At 37.3% G+C, this 26,357-nt stretch overlaps 1 protein-coding gene and 1 pseudogene across 1 annotated transcript in view; both read left to right on the top strand.

Annotated features, from left to right (window-relative positions):
• The window catches only part of LOC120780684, an 82,639-nt gene that overhangs the window by 22,136 nt on the left and 34,146 nt on the right, over positions 1-26,357 (top strand). The window lies entirely within an intron of this gene.
• On the top strand, positions 10,090-10,719 carry LOC120780683 (annotated as a pseudogene).

Below are 26,357 nucleotides of genomic sequence, written 5' to 3'. Positions count from 1 at the left end.
ATTATCTACAACTTCAAAGTTATGACTGTCAACAGTGACGTGAGAGCCAAGTCGCGAGTGCGACGACTGTTTGTTTGATGACAGGAGATATTTCGTTTTGCCCTCGTTCACTACCAGACCCATTTTCTGTGCTTCCTTGTCCAGCCTAGAGAAAGCAGAACTAACGGCGCGGGTGTTGAGGCCGATGATATCAATATCGTCGGCATACGCCAACTGCTGTACACTCTTATAGAAGATGGTACCTTCTCTGTTTAGTTCTGCAGCTCGAACTATTTTCTCCAGGAGCAGGTTGAAGAAGTCGCACGATAGGGAGTCGCCTTGTCTGAAACCTCGTTTGGTATCGAACGGCTCGGAGAGGTCCTTCCCGATCCTGACGGAGCTTTTCGTGTTGTTCAACGTCAGTTTACACAGCCGTATTAGTTTTGCGGGGATACCAAATTCAGACATCGCGGCATAAAGGCAGCTCCTTTTCGTGCTGTCGAAAGCAGCTTTGAAATCGACGAAGAGGTGGTGTGTGTCGATTCTCCTTTCACGGGGCTTTTTCAAGATTTGGCGCATGGTGAATATCTGGTCGGTTGTTGATTTTCCAGGTCTGAAGCCGCACTGATAAGTTCCAATCAGTTTGTTGACGGTGGGCTTTAATCTTTCACACAATACGCTCGATAGAACCTTATATGCGATGTTGAGGAGGCTAATCCCCCCGGCCACTTTGTTGTACATCAGGCGGGTAATTGCTATTCGAACTTCTTCATGGTTGGGCAATGGAACATCTGCTCCATCGTCATCGATTGGGGAATCGGGTTCGCCTTCCCCTGGTGTTGTACGTTCACTGCCATTCAGCAGGCTGGAAAAGTGTTCCCTCCATAATTTAAGTCTGCTCTGGGCATCAGTGACTAGATCACCTTTGGGGTTGCTACAAGAGAATGGTCCGGTCTTGAAACTTTCTGTAAGCCTTTTTTCGTAGAATTTTCGAGCATTAGCCCTGTCGGCCAGCTTATCAAGCTCTTCGTACTCACGCATTTCGGCATCTTTCTTCTTCTGTCTGCAAATGCGTCTCGCTTCCCTCTTCAACTCTCGGTATCTATCCGATCCGGCACGTGTTGTGGTCGATCGTAACGTTGCGAGGTAGGCAGTCTGGTTTCTCTCCGCTGCGACACGGTACTCCTCGTCATACCAGCTGTTCGTTTGCACTTTCCGAAAACCAATGGCTTTTGTTGCAGCTGTACGTAAGGAGTTTGAAATTCTGTACCACAGTCCCCTTATACCGAGTTGTTGACGAGTGCTCTCAGAAAGCAAGAGTGCAAGCCGAGTAGCAAATCGTTCGGATGTCTGTTGTGATTGCAGCTTCTCGTCGAACCTTCCCTGTGTTTGTTAACGCGCGTTTTTTGCTACATAGAGGCGGGTGCGTATTTTGGCTGCAACAAGACAGTGGTCCGAGTCGATGTTAGGACCTCGGAGCGTACGCACATCTAAAACACTGGAGACGTGTCTTCCGTCTATCACTACATGATCGATCTGGTCTGGTTGGTAGTTTTTCGATCCGGAGACAGCCAGGTAGATTGATGAATCTTCTTATGCTGGAATCTAGTACTACAGATAACCATATTTCGGGCCCCGGCGAAGTCGATCAGCTTCAACCCCTTTGGGGATTCGTCGTGGAGGCTGAATTTACCGACCGTAGTGCCAAATAAACCTTCTTTGCCCACCCTGACGATAAAATCACCAAGCACGATTTTGACATCGTGGCGGAGGCAGCTTTCCTAAGCGCGGTATAAGTGCTCATAGAAGGCATCTTGCGTCACATCGTCCTTCTCTTCCGTCGGGGCGTGGGCGCAAATCAGCGATATGTTGAAGAACCTTGCTTTGATGCGGATTGTGGCTAGACGTTCATTCACCGGAGTGAATGACAGTACTCGGCGACGAAGTCTCTCTCGCACCACGAATCCCACTCCAAACTTGCGCTCCTTTATATGGCCACTGTAGTAAATGCCACAAGGACCTACTCGTCTTTGTCCTTGTCCCGTCCATCGCATTTCTTGGACGGCGGTGATGTCAGCCTTTATTTTCACGAGGACATCAACCAGCTGGGCAGCGGCACCTTCCCAATTAAGGGACTGGACATTCCAGGTGCATGCCCCTAAATCGTAGTCCTTATTTCTTTTGCCGTGGTCGTCATCAAAAGGTGGGTCTCTCATCCGAGGCTGGTTGTTACTATTCATTGGGGGTGTTTTTTTTACGTGGCGGGTCCCAAACCCAGCGCACAACCCTATGTAGGAGATATTTCGCCTTCTCACTTTAGCTCGCCTTCAAACGGATGTTCTTAGGCTACCCAGAGGATACTTGGTCAAAGACCGGAAGTAGTGAGCTGCTTGAGTCATATGTAAAATAATCGTTTCTGGCCACTCCCAAGTGAATGGCGATCAGAGAACTTTCCTCACTTGCGTGAACTTCTACACATGACTCCATCCTCTTCTACACATGACTCCATCCTCCCAAATACATACATACATATGTACTTATGTACTTCAAATACATGCTTTCTCCCAAAACTCCCTTGAAGCGAGACAAAGTAATACCTGAGACAGACATGTAGTAACAATACCATATATAGTACAAATACCACATGTGTGTCACCAAATACCAGCAAAATACCATATGAGCAATGTAGTATTTTGCTGGTAACAAAACTATCAGCCCTATTCTGAAAAAACCTCTCAACTGAGTTGAGAGGAAAAATTTGAGAGATTTCTTGTGAGGCATATTTTGTGAGGCTATTCTGGCTCTAACCTCATAAGAAAAAAGCTTAAAAAAGTCACCACGTGAGGTAAAAAGCTTTTCGCTGTCAAACAGCAGTTTTAATAAAAATAAGCAAACAAAATCCACCTACTACGTGCAGAGTGCTTATCATCTACATATGCATATCGCTGATAACCAATAAATAAAAAATAAATCCAATATTTGTTTATGCATTCATAAAAATAGATGGAAATAATTGTTGCAAACCATGTAAGCGATAGTAGAAAATCATAAAATTTAACTCTGGTGCCTAATGAAATATTTTATTTAATTTTTGTTCAATTACCAGATGTAGTAGATTTGAAAATGCTTTCTAAAATTTAAATATTTTTGCATTAATTAGGCAGAGTTTGATATTATATTTCACACGCTGTTCTAATTAACTTATCATTAACTTATAAAATCCTTTCCGGTTCATGAAAAGTGAGAGAGGAGTAGTGGCGTCTGTGCTTGAGGGTGAAACAATCCCAATATGGGTACAATCGATTGCGCCGATTGTGCCCTTGATCCCAAAGCATATAACTATTACCAACGCATTTTTTGTAAGAGCCATGCCCGTAAAAACACAAACACCCCAGGAAACGCAGATCAAAAGATATACTCGACTTCTGCACATCATGGGGCACCAATTCACCTATAAGTACTTTACATAGCGATTTTAGGAATCGAAATGTATTTATAAATGTTGTGTCTTGCATAGTAAAAGGATCGCTTTTGTTTCGTAAACCCTTCAAAATTTTCCTCCTACCCCCCGATTCCTCCTCCTCAACAATTGCCGCATACACAAAGAACTGTTCCTACATGCTAGTTATAACACTCAAATATTTTTTAAAAAATGTCAAATATTGATGTAAAACAAAACAAACACAGATGTTTTCTATTATGATGGCTGCTTTCACACGTCACAGATATTTGTGATAATAGTGAGCATTTGAGCTTTTGAATTTTCGCCAGAATAAGGTAACCCTCACTATAGTGAGAAACATCACTGTAGTGAGGTTGGTGACTTTTGTGATTGTGATATTAACATATTGAAGCATATACTTGCTAATTCGCAAGTGCAGAGGCTAATCACCTGCACATTGTTCATTTTCTTTTCTCTCTATATTCTGATCGCGCAAATATAAGAATATACATATATATGATATACATACTGTATACATATATTCGGTATTCTGTTTGCCTACGCTACATACCCTGATTTTTTAAGTATATCTAAAACATAAAAAAAAATAATAAATCTTAAATTATTAGAAGCTGCGTTAATAGCTTAATTATAAGCAATAAGCGGTGCGGAATTTTAACAAAAATGAATAAATAAATAATAAAATCTTATTAACGATAAATATATTAGTACATACTTATATAATACATACTCTAAGCCCATATAGGCAAATATTATTTAACAATATCTCCTTGTCCTTTGCATTGCAAAAACAAGCAGGATTAAATACCAACCAACTAAGCATATCATATGCACATAAATAAGCACATAGGGTGCACATATGTATGTATATGTAGAAAGGTTATTGACTTCGTATACCGCCTTTACGAGTACTTATATACAAGGACATACGGATAAATCCGTAATATAAAATATACAAAAATAAATATAAAATCGCAACCACTTAAATACAATATTGCGGTTAACAAAAACGATTCACGCGTATCTTAGTAAATTTACGGGAATAACAACTCTTATTTACTTCAAAGAGTTTTCGGTTTTCGGTATTTATCAGACATATCTCATCAAATTTAAATTCTAAATTTTTATTAATTTTAAATGAGCACAGATTCAAAAGAATCAAAATCAGGTCAGTTTCTTACAATTCCAAAAATGGCTGACGACGATAAACAAAGCACACCTGCAGAAGCTACACGCTCTAAGCACGGTACAAAGCAAAAGAGATCAAAAGATCATATAATATCGAGATTTATCACTGAAAGTGATAGCTTTATAAGATATTGCACACGGTTTCAAGCTTTCTCTATTACTGACATTACGGAATCAGTTTTAAATATAAAATTAGAAAGTGTTAAAAATCTATGGGCACGCCTTCTGGCAGCGTACGATACAGTACTAGATACTGACGACGCGGAACTCCCAGAAAACACAAAAGCTTCGGCGACAGCCAAGTGTGATAACTGCCGTGATCAGTACGAGTTAACAAAGGGAATGATAACTGAACAAATAAGGTTAGTAAGGAGAAGTAGAGCCACTCTCTCCCAGAGTTGTTACAACACAAAAAGAAGACCTAGATAAAGGCATGTATCTAAAAGTACCAGCTTGTGATACTGAAGTTTTCAATGGATGTTATGACCAGTGGCCGTCCTTCCGGGACATGTTCACTGCCGTTTATATAAACCATCCTAAACTTTCACAAGCACAAAAGTTATACCATCTCAGGTATAAAACAAACGGGGAAGCAAGCAGTATCGTCAAGCAATTCGCTTTAAATGACGAAAATTTTAAACTGGCTTGGGAAGCACTTGTCGAAAGGTACGAAAATGAAAGGGTTATGATAGAAAACCCAATAAAAACTTTATTGCATTTGCCAAAAATCCAACAAGAAACTAGCCAGGAATTTCAAAACTTACACTCCACAGTGACTAATTGTTTATCAGTGTTAAAAACACAAAATATCTTCACAGAATTGTGGGACCCTATGATAGTAACCATTTGCGCAGAAACACTGCCTGATGCTGCGTTACTACGATGGGAACAATCTCTAGTGGAAAGAAAAATAATGCCCACCTGGCAACAGATGAAAACATTTCTCACTGCTCAATACGAGATAGCTGAGCGAATAGACAAAAAAACTATAAAGCCAAAAAGTCATCACAATGTCTCAAGTGAAAACTTGTTCAAACCCCAAGCCAGTAAAGCATACAATATAATAGACACGTTAATAAAAGTCACACATTCGTGTCAAATCAAAGTAGTCAATGGCAATCATTGTGTGAACTCTGTAAGGGAGGTCATAAATTAAGATCCTGCGAGAGATTCAAAAAATTATCCGTTTCAGATAGAAACAATCTGGTCCGTCAACACAAACTTTGCATAAACTGTCTGTCGAATTCTGATATGACAAAAGACTGTGAAAGCAAATTCAATTGTGTATACTGTCAACGAAGACATCACTCATTGCTTAATGTTACCAATTTTCAAAATGTGAAGAAAAATCCATTTAAAAAAACCACGGGGTTAGTCGCTACAACTACATCAAGTAATCCCGAAACCTCAAATCCCGAAAAAAGGGAAGAACAACCATGTTGCTCTAAAGCAGCAAAAATTCAAGCGCTTCATTCAGAAAATGAAAGCAAAATTCTTTTACCCACTGCGGTCATCACCATTGAACATAAAGGTGATTTTTTCAAACTAAGAGCGTTAATAGATCAAGGCTCTCAAAGATCCTTTATATCATCAAAGATTCAAAATCAGCTAAAATTGCCAATAAAACATTCCAATTTTCAAATTTCGGGAATGGGCGGAAGAATTATTCAAAATTCTAATAAAATATGCCCAATCACCATAGTTTCTCCAAATGCGGATATACGAATACATGCACAAGCCATCGTTCTACCGGAACTTACAAATTTGCTTCCAAGCTATGAAGTAAATAAAATACACTGGGAAAAATGCTCACATCTCAAATTAGCAGATCCCAACTGTCATACCCCATCACAAATCGACATATTATTAGGCAGTGACTTAATACCTTAAATAATTCTTGAAGGTATAGAGAAAATCTCCAATAAATTGTTAGCCCAAAATACAATCTTTGGGTGGATTATAAGTGGCCAAGTCACGGAAAAAATAAATTCTTTCACAACACAAGTGGAAAATATCACAAACCAATATTTATATAATCAACTTAAAAAGTTCTGGGAAGTAGAAGAAATACCTCAGATTACCCAACTTTCAGAAGAAGACGAGGCATGCGAAGCCTATTACAAGTCTGCAACAACCAGAAACAAACATGGTCGTTATGTTGTGCGACTGCCATTCAAATCCACCTTTCCAGAAACTATAGCTCTAGGCCACTCTAGAATCTCAGCAGTCCAGCAATTCCTAAGCATGGAAAAAAGCCTGACGAGGAATAATGAGCTAAAATCAGCATATGATAATGTGATGGAGGAATATCTTGACCTCAATCATATGGAAGAAACTGTACCATATGAAAAAATATCCAAAGGTAGATATTTATCTTTTTACCTTCCACATCATGGGGTAATAAGACCAGATAAAATCACAACGAAAGTATGAGTGGTGTTCAATGCCTCAAGTGTACGAGCTCAGACAAATCACTCAATGATGTATTATACACAGGGCCAACATTACAACCTGATCTCATGTTGCTAATACTAAATTGGAGCATGTTTAAATACGTTTTTAACGGGGATGTTGAGAAAATGTATTGGCAAATTCTGGTGCATGAAGATGACCAAGATTTCCAACGCACAGTCTTCCGCAATTCAATTAATAGTCCAATTAGCGACTACAAACTTAAAACAGTTACCTTTGGCATCAACTGCGCACCCTATTTAGCCATTAGGACATAACATGAAGTTGCAAAAACTTGTGAAACAAATTTACCTTTAGCAACTTCTGTGTTGTAAACTCAAACATATGTGGATTACATTTTATCAGGTAGCCACAGTATACCAATAGCGTGCGAATCATTATCTCAAGTGATCAAAGCACTAAATTCAGCAGGTTTTCCCCTAAAGAAAATAACATCAAATCATCCCGAAATAATCAAAGATATAAAAAACGAAGACATATTAGATACTGACTTCCTTAAATTCGAAAAGGCTAGTACAACAAAAACACTATGGGTTCAATGGAATGCGATAACAGATCAATTCTCATATACAATTGAGTCAATATCTGCAATATCCGCCATTACAAAACGACAAATCCTTTCCTCGGTGGCAAAACTTTTCGACCCCGCAGGATGGCTTTCGCCAATAAAGATTCAAGCTAAAATTCTCATTAAAGAATTGTGGCAAGATGACACTGAATGGGATGAACAGGTAAAACCTGTACGTTTAACAAAATGTGTTCAATTTGCTAACAACCTACATAATATATCAGAAATTCGAATCCCTCGATGGGTAAATTTCACCCCTAACATTAACGCAGAATAACACGGTTTCTGTGATGCCTCTGAAAAGGCTTATTGCGCAGCAGTCTACATACGCACTCAGTATGATAGTAAAATAACTTCACATCGTTTGGTAGCCAAAGCCAAAGTTGCACCTTTGAAGCCACGGCTTGAACTAAATGGTGCTTTTCTCTTAGCAAAATTAATTTCGATAGTTCAAACCCATCTAAAATTAAACGATCACAAAATGTTTCTCTGGTCAGACTCAGAAATAGTTCTAGCATGGTTGGAAAAACCACCCTATACTTGGAAGACATATGTATCGAATCGCATATCACAAATCTTAGACTTAGTTGGCTCAGCAAAATGGCAACATATTGCAAGTGCAGATAACCCAGCGGATCTGGGGACAAGAGGTTGCAAACCACTTCACCTCACCAGCACTACACTCTGGTGGAACTGTGCCACATGGCTAACAGAATCACAAGAACTCCGGCCAAAGTCTCCTGCTCGGAATATCATACCTCCGGAAAGTCGGAAAATTGAAAATTTTCATATCACTCCAGAAGAGGATGATATTCTCCAAAGATTTTCATCATTTCCTCGAGCACTAAGGGTAGTCGCTTATATGCACAATTTCATCCATAAACTTAAACAAAGGGCGAAAAGGATATCAAACGATTCTTATATACAACTAACATATTCCGACTTGCAACATGCCAAGGTCAGTCTAATCTTGTATACACAAACTCGCTGTTTCAGCAAAGAGAAATCAAAGTTGCTTGAAAAGCGACTTCTCGAAAAGGGAAGCTCACTTCTCGTATTAAACCCATTCCTGGACCCTAAGGGATTACTACGGGCAAATGGAAGTCTAGCCAACTCAAGCCTTAGTTACAACGAACGACATCATATCTTTTATCCCAGAGAAATCCCGTTTTACCTACTTATTTCTAATATAACTCCACCAGCTTACACTGCATGGTGAGCATCGCTTGATCCAACAAATGGTCCGAGAAGAGTTCTATATACCGCGACTAAAGCCACAAATTAAAAGAACCATTTTCATGTGTAAAGTGTACTATGTACAAGCACAAGATGCGTATGCAGATCATGGCAGCCCTACCACCTAAACGCTGCAACTATGCTTTACCCTTTACCATCACTGGGGTTGATTTTGCTGGACCCTTCCAGATAAAGGCCTCGATGCTAAGGTCTTCCTCTTTTAGAAAAGGGTATGTGGCTGTCTTTGTATGTTTTACAACAAAGGCAGTACACCTCGAGCTATGTTCGGATCTGACTACTGCGGCTTTTCTTGCAGTATTTGCCCGCTTTGTCGGACGACGCGGATTTCCTTTAAAAATTATGAGCGACAATGGTAAAAACTTTGTCGGAGCTCAAAGAGCCACGGAAAAGGAGTTTTTACAATTCATGAAAGAAGTATCCCCCGAAATTGTCAAAAAATATGCACCCCAAGGGATCGATTGGCAATTCATACCCCCATGTTCTCCTCACATGGGCGGACTCTGGGAATCAGCAGTAAAGAGCTTTAAGTCCCATTTAAAGAAAACGGCTGGTAACCATAAATTCGATTATGAGGAGTTTACTGCATTACTCACTCTATCGAAGCCGTACTAAACTCCAGACCTATCTCACCACTCTCGCAAGATCCCTCCGACTTCACAGCTTTAACCCCAGGGCATTTTCTCAAAGGAGCACCCATTCTGGCCATACCTGAGCCAGGCGTGGAGTCGCTATCCTTATTAAACAGATGGGAACGAATTAAAATTCTCCATCATGATTTCAGCCGCCGATGGAAGGACGACTACATAAAGGACCTTCACAAGAGATACCGGTGGAAACCTCAAGAAAAGGCACCAAAGCTTGGAGACTGCGTCTTTATGCAAGATGATTGTCTCCCTCCTAAGGAATGGCGACTCGGCCGCATAAAACAACTTCATTACGGTTCCGACGGTTATGTTCGAGTAGTTGATCTCCGCACTCAAACCGGAACGCTAACCAGACCGCTCGTCAAATTATGCTTTCTACCAACCGCCGAAGATAAATAAACGTAAAACCGAAACCGCAATGTAAAATAAATCAATAAATCGATAAAACATATAAACCGCTTACCAAATCGAAACCTCGAATAACATAAACAACACAAAAGACTTAACATAAATGTAATATGGACGTGGATATGGCATCATCGTCAACGCCAACCACGCCGGCAGTTTCCGCCCCTCGCTCTGCAGCTGCCCCAATAGCAGCACCCCGGACCAACACTGCACGGGCAGCGCCTCAAACAACGACAGGCTCCACCGCGACAACGGCTCCGTGTCAAAGCACGCCAGCATTACCAGTGGATCTGCAACGAATTCGTTGTCCACTACGCCGTCGCCTGCATCGGATATCGCACTGCGGTATCTTCAAAGGCATGCCGCCGATGTAACGCCAGCAGGTGGCACAGGCACTCGGGTATTGCCTGAATTGCCTGGCAACTTCCCACGCAACTCAGGAGTGCCCATCACAAAATCGTTGCCAAATCTGTTTGCGGGCTCATCATACGCTGTTGAACCGCACTACCACACGCGACTCCGGGCGACCACCGGCTCCTCGCACCAGCGGCAAAGTCAGGCGTTCTCAAAGAACTCCTGTGACGGCATACCGCCGGCGTGGGCCCTCTCCAGCAGAATCTCGTCCCTGGCGCCAAAACCGGACAACACGGCGCCATCAGCTTAGGCCGCAATCACGCCGGTCAACAGGCCTCAGCAGCGTTGTAGCTACGCTACATCAGCTACAGCGGCTTCTAGGCTAAATACTCGCCTAGGGGGGCCGGGATGGCTAAGTGAGTAGCGACGTCACATCACATTTACGTCAGTTCACCACACCGAATCAAAAGCTTGCATTCACCTCATCACGCGAGAGAACGTTACACATTAACACACACACGCACATGCACCAAAACACGCTGACATTCTACATTCTAGTTAGAACACGTTTGCAATTAATATTAAAATCATTTTTATAAAAACCTTAATAATTGTGTATATACATATGTATATACATATTTAACGGTTTTAAAACTACGGTTCAGTAATTTTCATCCATTCATTTTGTGATAATAATTTTAAGGTGAATTTCACATAAAATACAAGTTTATAACGATTTTCTGGAATTTCGTTTTTTTCTATTAACTAAACGTGTGAGTGGCCTGTAAGGTAAGTTTTTTGTACACTATGGAAAGCTAGTGTAAGCTCTATAAAATATTTTTATGACTATTATTATGTTGAATATTATTATTATAAAGAATACGGAACTTGAATTGAAAGAAATTAATTACCCGACACAAAAATGTAATTATAAACAATTTTATTATTATAAAGAATACGAAACTTGAAATGAAAGAAATTAATTATCCGACACAAAAAAGAAAAAAAGCCTTAAATTAACGTAAGCTTTACAAAAAGATTCCAATATTGTCAAAGAAAGTACTATTACAAAGGAATTTTTTTTTTAAGAAACTAATTAGCTTAAAAGAAAAGATTATTATAATGCCAGACACAGCTGAAGAACTAATTGAGCAACTAAATCAAATGAGGATAGATTATGGGCAAACCACCCATGCTAAAAATCCTTCCAACCATCCTTTAAACCCTCCCACCCCTAACCCAACTTTCATAACGACAATAGTTCGAGAAGTACTCGAGCGAATGAGTACTCAGAATATAACTGACTTTACCTAACCCGACCACAGTGTGACACTGAACGCGAACAACATAAACGAACTAGATAAAATTCCGGACATGGTTAAAGCCTTAGAGAATTTTCGGGACGACCAGGTGAATTTAACTCCTGGAGGAAGAGCGTAGACAGAATTTTTAAACGATCAGGCATAAAATTATTGGCGATGCCGACACCGCATTAGAATCCTACAATACTCCACTCGATTGGAGTCAAATTCGAAAATGCCTTATGATGCATTATTCGGATAAAAGTGACATAAGTACCCTCGAATACCAGATGATCACTATGGTCCAACGCTACGACGACATACCGACCTTTTACCAAAAAGTTTACCAACACCATTCCTACTTATATTAGACAAAATTTCATGTCTCGAGTTAAGTGACGAATCCATACGGACTATGACAAACTCATATAGGGGCAAAGCCCTTGACACATTTATTAGAGGACTAAATGGCGATTTACCTCGTCTTCTCAGTAAGAGAGAACCGACAACCTTGCCCCAAGCAATACATTTATGTCAAAAACTTGACAACATGACATATAGAATCAAGCGAACAATACACACAAACCCAATATCCAACCACCACCACGACCTCCCCGAAATAACAATTTTAATAATTTCAATAACAACTTTAATAATTACAATAACAACAGAGCTTTTTACCCCGAATTAACGTATTCCCATTCCCCCAGACGAAATTTTGACCAACAGGCATTCGGTCGTCAATCAAACCGATATCCCCAACACTCTCCCAACTATATGCAAAATGACCAAGGATTCATGCCGAGGTTCAACAATTACCCGAACAACCCCCATATTACTAGAGAAAATTCTTCTTTTAATAACAGACCGAACCTACCGCCTAAACCACCGACCCCAATGGAAGTAGAACAGCCCATACGGTCAAGACAAATTAATTAACAAAATAGGCCCAATATATTCCAGGACAATCGACCACCGAAACGTCCTATTTCCGCACAACTGACCCACCCTCCAAGCAAAATACAAAAAAATTTTTTAACTAACGCAGTCGAATTAGACCCGAACGGGATATACGATGACAATTCCCATAGCAATTATGATAATGCAGGTAAAAATGAGCCTGATACTATTAATTTTTTAGATTAGCGCCGTCTTCGCTGCCTTGTTATGAATTTAGAACAAGGCGCGGAGACACGATATATTTTCTTATTGATACCGGATCCAATAAGAATTACATCCAGTCCACTAGAATTAGGAATCCAATTCTGAACGAAAAGCCCTTTACAGTACAATCAGTTGCCGGGACAATCGAAATTACCCACCACACCTTTGTCGACATTTTTGGACTAACAGTAGGGAAAATAAAAATTTTCATATTACCAACTTTAAGATCGTTCCACGGCATAGTAGGCAACGACACACTTAAAGAATTAAAAGCAATTATTCATACCGATTAAAATTTAATGACGATTTGTCAGAGTATAAATATAATGTTAAAACAAAGAATATCACACGAAGTGAATAATGTGGCAATCAATACTCCACATCTCTCTTTACAACAACAAAACAAATTTAATAATATTATCGATAAATGCCCAAACCTTTTTTCTGATCCTGATGAAAAACTCACCTACACCACTCTCGTAAAAGGTGAAATCCGGACAACAACCGAGACTCCTGTTTACTACAAGCCATACCCGTATCCGATGGCTTTAAAATAGAAATCGAACGCCAAATTGAAGAACTCCTACATAGATAACGGAATAATAAGGAAATTGAAATCTCCGTATAACTCCCCAATATGGATAGTTAATAAAAAGTCAGATGCCTCTGACGAAAAAAAGTATAGAATGGTTGTTGATTATCGTAAACTTAATTCAGTTACGATCCCCGATAAATATCCTATACCAGAAATTAACGAAGTCCTTGCAAATCTGGGAATCAATAAACTATTTACTGTTATTGACTTAAAAAGTGGGTTCCATCAGATTCCACTTCGCGAGTCAGACATTGAAAAAACCGCATTTTCCGCAAACAACGGAAAATATGAATTCCTCCGCTTACCCTTCGGTCTAAAAAATGCTCCAGCCACATTCCAAAGAGCACTAGACGATATCCTACGACAACATATAGGAGTAAGATGCCACGTTTACATTGACGATGAAGAGCATTTTAAAAATATAGAGTTAATATTCCAAACATTAGAAAATGCAAATATGAAAATCACACATTTGCTAAAGAGGAAGAAAATTTTTAGGATATGTAATCAGTTCAAATGGGATAAAACCCAACCCCGAAAAAGTAGAAGCGGTATCAAAATTTCCAGTTCCACAAACTCTCAAAGAATTAAGATCCTTCCTAGGTATGTCAGGTTATTACCGACGTTTTATCCAGGATTACGCAAAAGTAGCTAGTCCATTAACAGCACTATTAAGAGGAGAAGCCGGTCATATCTCCAGACGGAACTCGAAAAAAAAGAAAAAGAATTAGACAACGAGGCCTTAGAAGCATTTAATAAAATATAAAATACCTTAGTATCCAAGGATATAGTTTTAGCGCACCCAAATTTCGATAAAGATTTTGAACTAACGACCGACGCTTTAGATTTCGCATTAGGGGCCGGGTTATCGCAAGACGGTAGACCAATTACTTTCATATCGAGAACTTTAAGCAAAGCCGAAGAGCATTATGCTACCAATGAGAAAGAAATGCTTGGTATAATATGGTCACTTAATTCACTTAGAAATTACCTCTACGGTTCAAAAAAAGTTAAAATTATCACCGATCATCAACCTCTTACCTATGCCTTAAGCCATAAGAATACTAATAGTAAAATGAAGCGATGGAAAGCCATTTTAGAAGAATATAACTATGAATTAACTTACAAACCTGGTAAAACAAATGTAGTTGCAAATGCCCTTTCAAGGATACCAATACAAATAAATTCACTCACACCTACGATTCATAGCGATGAAAGCTCAAGTCACAATTTAATCCCTTGTACAGAAGTTCCAATTAATGTTTTCAAAAACCAAATTTTTTTCAAGATCGATGAAATATCCTCATATCAATTTAAAACAATTTTTCCAACAGTTCATAGACATATAACTACAGAACCAGAGTACAACGAACAGCTATTGATTTCTTACATGAAACGGTACCGTAACCCATCTGTTATAAATGGAATTCAAACAGAAGAAAGGATAATGGGTATGATGCAAAATATCTATCCTATTCATTTTAGTAGCATTAAAAGCCGATATACCCAAAAATTAGTTGAAGATATTAGTAACGAACAAGAACAGGAGAACGTCATATTAAAAGAACATTTAAGAGCACATAGGAATGCCACTGAAAATAAAACACAAATTCTCGAAACAAAATATTTTCCCGGTATGTTAAATAAAATAAAACGAATAATAGCCAACTGCACCGTTTGTAAAGAAAATAAGTACGAGAGAGAGAGTACAAAAAGCCTAAATAGCAGAGCAATAGAAGACGTCAGAAAATCTTTAAGTGATATTATATTTTTCTTCGGAGTACCAAAATTAATAGTTATCGACAATGAGCCATCTTTAAACTCAGCTTCTTTAAAATTTATGATGAAAGACGGAATAGAAGTTTACACTACTCCTCCATACAAAAGCCAAGCTAACGGACAAGTGGAAACGTTCCACTCTACATTAATCGAAATAATGCGTGGCATAAAAGAAAACGGCGGACACAGAAATTTTGAAGAACTTTTAGAAAGAGCAGTATCTGAGTATAATCATTCAGTTCAATCCACAACACTTAAAAGACCAGTAGACCTATTTTTTCATAGAAATGTTACATTTACCCCCGAGGTCATAGAAAGATCTAGACAAAGCAATTTAGAAAAATTAGCTGAGAAACAAAGAAAGTATATCGAATACCATAATAAAAATAAGAAGGAAATAAAATCATTTCTACCAGGACAAATAATATTTGTTAAGAAAAATAGGAGATTAGGAACTAAGTTAAGTAAACCCTACAGTAAGGAAATAGTTAAGGAAGATAGGAATAGTACCGTGTTAACCGAAAAAGGACAAATAATTCACAAAGGTGTAATACGTAACTAAATATGTACGATATTTTTTTTTTCAGAATACTACTACCACTATGCCTGGCGGAAGTACAGATCCTCGACTACTCAACCTCCCAATTAATAACAATAGAAAAGGGAACGGCTAGACTACAAACAGGAACATTTAGGATAATACATGAAATTGACATAGGAAAATATACGGACACACTTGACCACATAGAAGCGACTATCAAAGCTGAAACTATCCGCAAAAACCCTAATTATCCCTTCATATCCCACTTGATAACACAGATAAGAGCCCAACTTAACAATCTCAAAGTAGAACAAAAAATAAAAAGATCAATAAATTTCCTGGGTAGCACATGGAAATGGATTGCAGGAAGTCCTGGCCATGAAGACTACGAAATAATTTCAAATAAAATAAATAATGTCTTACAAAATAACAATAATCAGGTATTAATTAACAAACTTACAATTGGCAAAATTAGCGAGATAACAAATACTACAAATAATATAATTAAAACCATGCAAAATGAAAAAAGTTTAGAAATTGAAGCATTTCTACAGCTAAAATATAAATTAGAAATAATTAAGGAAAACATTTTAAATATTGCATACGCAATACGAGACATTGGGCAAAAGCCACCATAATAAATTCTTTTATTCCATCAAATGAAGAAATAAATATTGTGAAAGAAGTAATAGACAATGACAATATTCCATATGTAAATTTAGGCGAAGCACTCGAATTTTCCGAAATAAAAATTGCAACTAATGGCAAAATTATAATCTATATTGTTAGCCTCCCAACCGTAGATAACCAAAATTGTAAAACATTAGATATTAGGGCAGTAAAAAATAACGAGAGGATCAATAAGATAAATTTTAATACAATTTATGGAATAGAAAATTATTGCAAGAAATACAATTCCCTACAAATATGCTTAAGCAATAATGTAGTAGATTTAAGTAATGATACTTGTATAATTAATCTTTTAAAAAGTTGTTTGCCAAACTGCACGGAGGTCAACAACCAGCATATCCCAACTATGGAGGAAATGGGACCTGGAATTTTACTTTTAAATAAATACAACGGAGAAAGTTTAATAAACAACGAATCTACATTTCTAAGCGGGACCTTCATCATTTTGTATACCAACGTAACTATTGCTATCAACGGGAAAAAAATCTAAAGCGAAGAAAGAACAGCCAGTAAACCACTACCAGCCATCCTACAACCGCTGGAGATGCTGAAACAGCTTAACTTCAACAATACAACGGAAGTAAGTCTGTTAGAAGCAGCAAACAGAGTCAAATACGGAACCAGCATTACTCTAATCGTCATTTTAATCATCATCGCCTTAATTTTCGGGAAGAATCTTCTGATGAAACAAAAAGAAGATGAACCCAATAAACTGTCACAACCGGCAATAGAAGGACTCAACCAAATTTTCAATACACCTAAAGATTCAAACGAGGACGTTTGAATTTCAAGGGGGGACTAGTTAGCACCCCATACATTCAAAAAGTATCATATGATGCATTAATATCATATGATACAAATAATATAATATGACACCACTAAATCGCTGAGAGTGCGACACGTATAGTGGCAACCTGTGGAAAGCGCAGCGTCAGCAAACTCCGTACTCGTTGCAAGGCAAACACAGGTCTAGAGTTAAGTATAATTAATTGTAAATTTTAGTTCCTAAGCGGAATTCAATAAAGGAAAACATTTTTTTTATTAAAAGTAAGTAAACGTTTTTTAACTTATCTAGTAAATACAGCATCTATTGTTGTTCCATATCTTGTAGTACATTCTCTCGGATTGTTGTTTATTTCCAACTGAAATTGTTCTTGGAGGAACGATATTAATGGCATATACCCATATAGAATATATGGGTGATACGCAATCTATACGTAGTCTATGTTTACCCGCGCCTATCGATGTTTCACATCAATAACAAAAAAAGGTCACGAGATGGCCTTAAAGTAATAGAAGGGTTAATAAGAAAACAGCACATTCACAATACCTCATGCTTGTTCCTATTTTGTTCACACCACTGTATTTGTGATAGGACAGTTAATGGTGGTGATGCCAGTTGTAAAAATTCATTTTAGTGACAATTGGGAAAAGTTTTCTCAAGTTGTGGGCTTTTATACGTACATATGCAAGACAGTTTTAAATTATATATCTACATATATATAAGAGAAAAAATACGTGTTATCATAATATATATTTTCTTTACACATATTGCAGTTCCATTTAATGAAAATGCTTATATAAATATATGATTTGTGATATTTTCAGTTTCGTTGTTTTACCAAAATATTCAAAGAATTGAGGTTTTTTTCAATAGTTGTTTTGTTAAATTTTAAAGATCTGAGTTGCCTCTGGAAATATATTAAAATAATAATATGCCCTTTAGAAAGGGAACTCATACATATTTTTCAAAAAATAAAAACGTATCACGTAAAAATATATTACGCGGTATTAATTGAGAATGGCTTATCACACAAATAGAATACAAACGCTAATATATGTGTGCTGAACGCTTATTTGTGCATATGTATGTATTTGAAGAAACAGTGGTTCACAAACTGAAGTTATTATTGAAATTACTTTTTATTGAAACTTTTTGCTTCGAAAACTATATATGTATGTATATGTTTGGAAGCACCTTGTGAATGATTTATTTCAATAATGAAACATTTATTTCAAAAATACACAAACATAAAACAGAAAGTAGCTTATCTGATTCAAATTTTGTACAATAATGCGTGTAGCTACAGCAAACGAGGTTAAACCAAACATAGAATTTATTATTTCAAATAAACTAAATTAAATGCTGTTATAAAGACAAATTAAAAAAAAATATTACAAAAATAAAATATTTATTATCTTGTTATCTTATAAAGAAACTTACAATTGTTAGGCAATTTTACATTTGATACCCACAGAGCAACTTCCCATTTAAGTGCGCACTTATTTGTTAATATGGAGTGGTAAAATACGTTTTTCTTACTCCCCTCTTCATGTTTGCCCGCGATGATCTCCTCATCTACCGCTCGAAATGTGCACGCGTGCCCAAACGGTGCAACTGAGATAGATCTAATAGCAGGAACAGCGAAAAACGCGACTCCCTTCCTCAGTTGCCGTCCGTAGCGAGCAAAATGTGGCAAAATTTGAGCCCGTAGAAATCAGCCATCTTTGTTTGTTTTCATTTGAACAATGTTGCCATTGCAAAACTTTTAAAAATAGTATAAATATTTATGATATGATATTATTGAATTAGTTTAAGAAAATTGCAAAGATATTGAAGACAATTTTTATAATTACTACAGTATATCGAGACTGGCAACCCTGCGTTTTGAGAAAGCAATCAGCTGACACGTTTCTACGTGAAAAATCCAAATACCCTGGAAATTCACGGTATCCTATGGTAAAGCGGGCGGTAGAAGCGGTGTTGGCTGATCATTTACATTGCGCTTCCATAAGATAGGTCATATCAGCTGATTCGTAAGTCATGATAAACGCATAAAATAAATAACAAAACCATAAAAAGAATTAACCTAGTTCAATTCAATGTATCTGTAGAAATTGATTCCGAATATTATCATAACCAAGACCAAGAGGTAAAAGAATTCATCGAATCACAATCAAAATATCAATTTGACAATACGCGCATTCAGAAATTAAACAAATTAATAATTCCATTCGAGGAACACCCTATTAGAAATACATTTACATTGATAACCACAATAATAAGTATCGGGTTAAGTATATACATAGCTTACAAATTATATATGATATATCAGAGAATGAAATATATAAAAATTATAATCAAGGTCTCACAAATGCCGGATTGCAACATCTCATCAACCAAGAAAGTAAATTGTAGATCACGAGATCTTTTTTTACAAAACCTTGGAGAGTTATTATACATACATATCAACATAAGTACAGTCAAAACGATACACAAAATATACCACGCTCAGTTGCTAAGTTTATCACAGCGGAAACCATACCATACCATTACAGAGTCTTATCTTCTATATACAGCACCAGATAATATTAACCAATCACAGAGCTTTAGCTCATTATAGAAATACGATATAAATAATTGAAATCAAGCAGACAACGTTCTTAATTGTTAGACTGCCTAAGTCATAAGTTTATTATACGACGAGCATTTGTAATCTATATTAATAGATATCAATAAAGAAACAATCCCCTTACTTGGACTTAAAAAAATATATTTTTTTTATTTATCTATCCTCGGTACACGCTTGAAGGGATCTATTTTCGCATTTGGGGTCCTCATAGTCAGATCTGCCTCTATTATAGAGTACGACTACTTATTAAAATTCCATAAATGCCGTTTCCATTACATGTGTTGTTTGTATTGTTTTTCGTAATATTTTCCACTAACTTAATTTTTACAGTGCTTCGTGTACAGGGAGGTGGGGCGAAATAGACTGGAACGGGTATACCCTCGGGGACAATGCCCCTACCCCAGTTCCCTGAGGCCAGTCCTTCGTTTGCCGGTCCCGGAAAATACGTACGGACCGGCGCTCACCCGGGCCCAATGCGCACTTCCTGACCAAGGACCGAAGTGGCTGTTTACTAATACACGCCGCAGCTGATACCTCGGCAGAGTTAAGCTCACATTACCCTCAGCATTTCGTCAGCGGAGGAGTCGCTGGCGAAAAGTTCAAGGAACTCCCAGTATGCTGCGTCGTGTACAGGTCAGTTAGATATAATCAGTCGAACCTAACATGGTGAACAGACGCTGACCAGGAAGCCGCCCATTATGGATCTGTCGGACTGGATGCAAGGGCATGTTGTGGGAAACACAGGGGCGGATTCGCCCGCTGTCGCAGGAGTTTCAACGTTCTTGCTGGCTTTTATACCGCAACCTCTACTCCCGCCGCTTCTCGTCGGGGATTGCTTATTCGTTTAAACTTATTTCGCAACTAACCTGCTACTAAAGGCCGTTCGGCTATCCGCGACATGTCGACCCCCCCGGTCGCTTAAAACTCAGCGACGGTGACTATTCCCACTCTAAATTTAAAGTCCCCCCGTATGTGTACGCATATTTGTATATTAGGTTTGTGTACACATTATTTGTTCGGCAATGTCATACACACATACAGTGGACCAACCTAGTTCTATTAAATTACGACACGTTTATTTGTTTTAAAATGAATGAATTTTGTGGTTTTTTTCTAATCATTTCAACTATTTTGGTCTTAAAATTTAAATAATAGCAAGAAAATGTAGGCAAAAAACCGGTAAAACTATTGTAATTACTTTTGATTTACAATATATAAATAATCATTGGTGTATGTAAACTTTTTTGATATGAATTAGGCGCATTTTAGGCCTTAGCATTAATTTTTTTATTTGTGTAAAAAAAAAAATATTTTGATATGCCATGTTAAATGTTAAATATACATATATTGAAACGGTTAGAAAAAAAACCACAAAATTTATTCATTTTAAAACAAATAAACGTGCCGTAATTTAATAGAACTAGGTGGATGTAAACTTTATTGGTCTACTGTACGTATACACATATAGAGCAATTCGCCCACTTTTTACATTAATATATGATAATATCTTGATTTAAATTTGAATTGTACTTACAAATGTACACACATACATGTGTACATGTAAGATGCGTATGAAAGTTTTAGATGGTGAAGGGTGTGATTTACACATACATATTTATTCTTGTAATAGATTACGTTTTTTAGGATATTATGTTAGTATGTCATATACAGTCTGTCAAGTAAGAGCGTGGTCGATTTTATCGATAGTTAATGAAAGATTTCGCTCTAATTTCTTCGATAGCCGATAGAGGGAAGCGACCCATTCTAATGGAGCTCTTTTTTGGCTTTTATTGTATACAATCAAATTATGATTGTGACTTAAATCCTCGTAACGATTGCCTAGTGATAACTCTTCACCTCTTCAAACTGGGATAATAGCTGGCAATGATTTTTTATTCTTTGAATGCAATTTGGCAACATATTATACTGTTTCGAAATATGCATTAAGATCATAATATAGTATATAAGCAAATTCCAGGTAGATGTGATTACATCCATTTTTCCTAGTGAGTCGAGGTAAATTGTAGTATTTTCAGGAAGTTTGCTCACTGTTGCACTTCTTTCTTTAGGAATGTGTATGTTCATACCAAGAGCACTTGTTGGCAGATTGATTGCAGAAGTTCTTACGTTATTCCTTTCTTCATTATTGTTTGCTTGTTTTATAAGTGGACATAATTTGTGGATTGGTCTTTTCAATGTGTTGTTGGAAAGCTTTAACATCACAACTCGAACACGTCCATCATTTCTATAACTTTTCCAAGAGGCCATTTGGTAGGCTGTGTATTTTCATCTTTTACAATGACAATATCTCTTTCTTTTATATTATTTTCTGGAATTTTCCACATATTCCTTTGTTGAAGTGTATGTAAATACTCATCTTTCCACCGATTCCAAATCTCGTTAAATTTTTTGTATTAATTTCCACTTGTTTAACGAGGAAATGTTTACATCCGTACCCGAAAAGGGGATTGATAATATAGGTTTTCCTATTAAAAAGTGTCCTGCTGTTAACGCATCTATTCCATTATCATCGTTTATAGCATATAATGGACGCGAGTTTAACGAAGCTTCTATTTGTGCTAAAACTGTTGACATTTCTTCTAAAGTTAGCTTAGTGTCTCCAACTGCTCTTTTTAAGTGGTACTTCATTCCCTTTACTCCTGCTTCCCACATTCCTCCAAAATGTGGGCCTGCTGGGGGAGAAAAATGCCAAGATATTTGTTCATTCGCTAAAATCGATGATACTTCATTGTTATTTTTTACTACATGTTTGAACTCCTTATCAATACATCTGCTGGCTCCAACAAAATTTGTTCCATTATCGGAATACATATGAAGACTCTTTCCTCTTCTGGCAAAAAATCGTCTTAACGCTGCTAGAAAAGCTTCAGTTGATAAATCGCTTACAGCTTCTAGATGTATTACTTTTGTTGAAAGACTGCTACATATCCTTTGAATGATTTGATTTGCCCACGGCCTTTAGAACATCTCATCTGAAACGGTCCAGCATAGTCAACTCCGGCGTAGGTAAAAGGACTTGATGGTGACACTCTGAATTCTGGTAAATGCATCTTATGCATTTGCAACATTTTCGTATACATCCTTTGATTGCATTTTTCAACACTTTGATCCAGTATTGTCTCCTTATTATTGCTTCTGTTAATCTGTTTCCGCCATGTAGAGTGGAATGGTGAGCATCTTTAATTATCAACGAACTCAAATAGGATTTGGAAAGAATTATAGGATGTTTTTTGTAATACGGTAATTCTGCGTATGTTAGTCGTCCTCCAACTCTCATAATGCCATTTTTATCCAAAAATGGATTGAGATTGACGATTTGACTCGTATTTCTTATGGGGTTTTCACTCATTAACTTATTTATTTCATCTTTAAATAACTGTTTCTGAGTTTGTCGAATGGTTACGTTTCTAGCTAATTGGAGTTCCTCTGCAGATAAGTTTACGGTTTGATAATTTCTTTGTTTTTTCCCAAATCGTAGTATATATGCCATAATCCTTTGTAGTTTCAACCAACTGGAATATCTGCTAATTAAATTATCCATAAATTCGTTCTGATCCTTTGATGTTAACAATATTCTTGCTGAGTCGTTTGTTTTGACTTCTGGCCATTGACTTTCAGATAATTTCAGCCATTTTGGTCCATACCACCAAATGTCTAGATTTGATATTTTCTCCACAGAAGGGTTGTATTTGTAAGTAAGTAAGCATTTTGATGTCTTCAATTCGATTTCTTATAAATTTGTTATTATTTTTTGAATTTTCAATCCAGCTTAGAATTATAGTTGAATAACTCCATGCATAGATTGCTTGACATATGCTAACAAGTGTACTGCGCAGAGTTCTAATTTCGGAATTGTTTTTAGATTTTTAGTGGGTTTACTTTTGTTTTTGCTGTTAAAAGTTTAACATTGTTACCCTTTTTTATGTATATAACTGCGGCATAAGCTCTTTCTGAAGCATCGCAAAACCCATGCATTTGAATTTGAGAGTCCATACAAGTTCCTATCCATCGTGGAATCCGTACGTTTTCTATTAAATATAATTTCTCTACGAATTGCATCCATTCCTTCTGTAGATCTTCTGATAGTTGATTATCCCATCTAGATTGCAGTGTTCAAAGTTTTTGAATGTATAACTTTGCAATTATAATTATGGGAGAAAGCCAACCCAGTGGGTCAAATATTTGTGCAAGCTTTGAAAAGAGCGCTCCTTTTAGTGGTCTTTTTGGCATTTGTCAAATTAATTCTGAATTGGAATTCGTCTTGTTTTGGATCCCAATATAGTCCAAGAGTTTTCACTGCCCTATTTTATTTTATTTGAATTATTTCATTGTCTTCTTTCGCTTTTATATTTCGTGTTATACTACTGTAGTTTGAAAGCTATTTTCGAAGATGAAATCCAAAGATTTGGAGATGGTTGCTGATGCCTTTTTGAATAGCTTGACATTGTTTAACTGAATCTGCGCCAGTCATAAGGTCATCCATATACTTGTAGAAGTCTTCTTTGATTAGTGTTTGGAGCTGTTTATTTGGACATTTATTTGCAATTTCAAATAATGTACGTACTGCTAAATATGGAGCTTATGCAGTACCATAAGTCACTGTGGTCAACTTATATTCCTCAATTTTGTTCAAAGGACTTTCACGCCATAAAATTCTATGATATTTGCGATCCTTTTCAACAATTTTTATTTTTCTGAACATTTTTTCCACATCAGCAGTGATAAATACTTTCCAAAGTCTCCTTTTGTGAAGAATGTCAAATATGTCTCTCTGTAGTTTAGGACCGGAAAACATGATGTCATTGAGGCTTTTTCAATTCGAAGATTTTGCAGATGCATCAAACACAACGCGTAATTTCGTTGTTAAGCTGTTTTCTCGTATTACTGCATGGTGTGGTAGATAATATTTACCTTTTAAGTGATCATTTGCTTTGACTATATGACCAAGGTCCTTATATTCGTTGATAAACTGATGGTAGTCTTCTTTTAGTTTATTGCTTTTTTTAAATTTATTTTCCATAGACACGAGGCGCACTACAGCTTGTTTGCGAGAATCTCCCAAATCTTTGTCTTCTTTGAAAGGGATTTCTACAACTAATCGCCCATCATCATCTTGTTTGATGGTTTCTTCAAACTGCTTTAAACATGCATCACCTTCTTCGATATTGTTTTCATCTGGTATTTCTTCCAGTTCCCAAAATCGCTCTAGGTTGGTAGTCGTGGATGTTAAATTCAGTAATTTCTTTTGTCTGATGATTCCGGATAAAATCCAACCGAATTTTGTTGCTTGTCCAGCGACTCCGTCACTTTTTTTGACACCGTCTTGAATGATTCGGCTAAAAATGTCTCCATCAATTACCATGTCTATTCTATCTGCCTTATTAAACAATTGGTCAGCACCTCTGAACCTTGAATTTTGATTCGCCAACCAAAACACCTCCCAGCCCAATCAGTTTTGTTTGGATTTTTGTCCTTGGTACACCTAATATCTGCGTTGCTTCTTCAGATATTGACGTTATTTGAGACCCTTGGTCAATTAGAGCTCTTAAAAATATGTATTCGCCATTCGCCGCTTTCGCTTTTATCTGAGCTGTAGCCAGAATTACTTTTGTTGATGTTGATTTTGTAGACATTGATGTTTTACTATCCCCAGACTCTGGATGTAGAAGTTCGTTATGATTTTTATTGCAAATTTTGCATTTTAAATTACTATCACAATTTTCGAACCAATTATGATTGAGGCATCTGTAGCAAATTTTGTTATCTCTTACTCCTATCATCAATGGTTATGCTTTTGAATCTTCTGCATTGCAGTAACGTGTGACCTATAATTTTACAATTATTCAAGGTATTATTGACCTTGAACATATGTTGTTAACGATTTTTACTAAGATGTTCTTTATCAGCCACTAGGGTGGGTCGATTCCGGACTTTTTTCGATTCGGGATTTCTAATAGTGCGGAAAAGTTGCTTTAGTACTTCCTGATTCCAATTGTTTTGAGATTGGATTGCATCTTCAACCCCAACTTCGGCCTTGAAATTTCGGAAATTCGCCTAAAATCGTGAAATTGTCTACCTCGAGCCTGAAATACGCATCTCATGGCAAAATGTATAAAACAAAAGTTATTTGTCACGTCATTTGCCACCGAAATGGTATGTGATCATGGCCGTAGGACGAACCGTTCCCGAGATACGAGCGAAAATGCGGCGCGCCACAGCGCAAGGTGAAAATCGGCTTGCGGCCACACTTCTTGACGTTGATTTCGCCGAGTGCTATCACTCACATTCATTAACCTACGCCAAAGGACATGTTCGGATAGGTCTTCACGCAAATATTTTTTCATCGAGTTCCTTCACTCTTGTCGGTGATTTCGCCGAGTTCTAACACTTACATTAATTTTCCTGCGCCATACGACACGTTCGGACTGGTCTCCACATAAATATTTTTTCATCGAGTTCCTTCACTCTTGTCGTTGATTTCGCCGAGTGCTATCACTTATATTCTCTCAACAGAACACAG

Source organism: Bactrocera tryoni, unplaced genomic scaffold, assembly GCF_016617805.1.
Source record: "Bactrocera tryoni isolate S06 unplaced genomic scaffold, CSIRO_BtryS06_freeze2 scaffold_25, whole genome shotgun sequence".
Taxonomy (NCBI): domain Eukaryota; kingdom Metazoa; phylum Arthropoda; class Insecta; order Diptera; family Tephritidae; genus Bactrocera; species Bactrocera tryoni.
The sequence above is the reverse complement of the archived record's forward strand: the minus strand, read 5'-3'. Positions and strand labels throughout refer to the sequence as shown.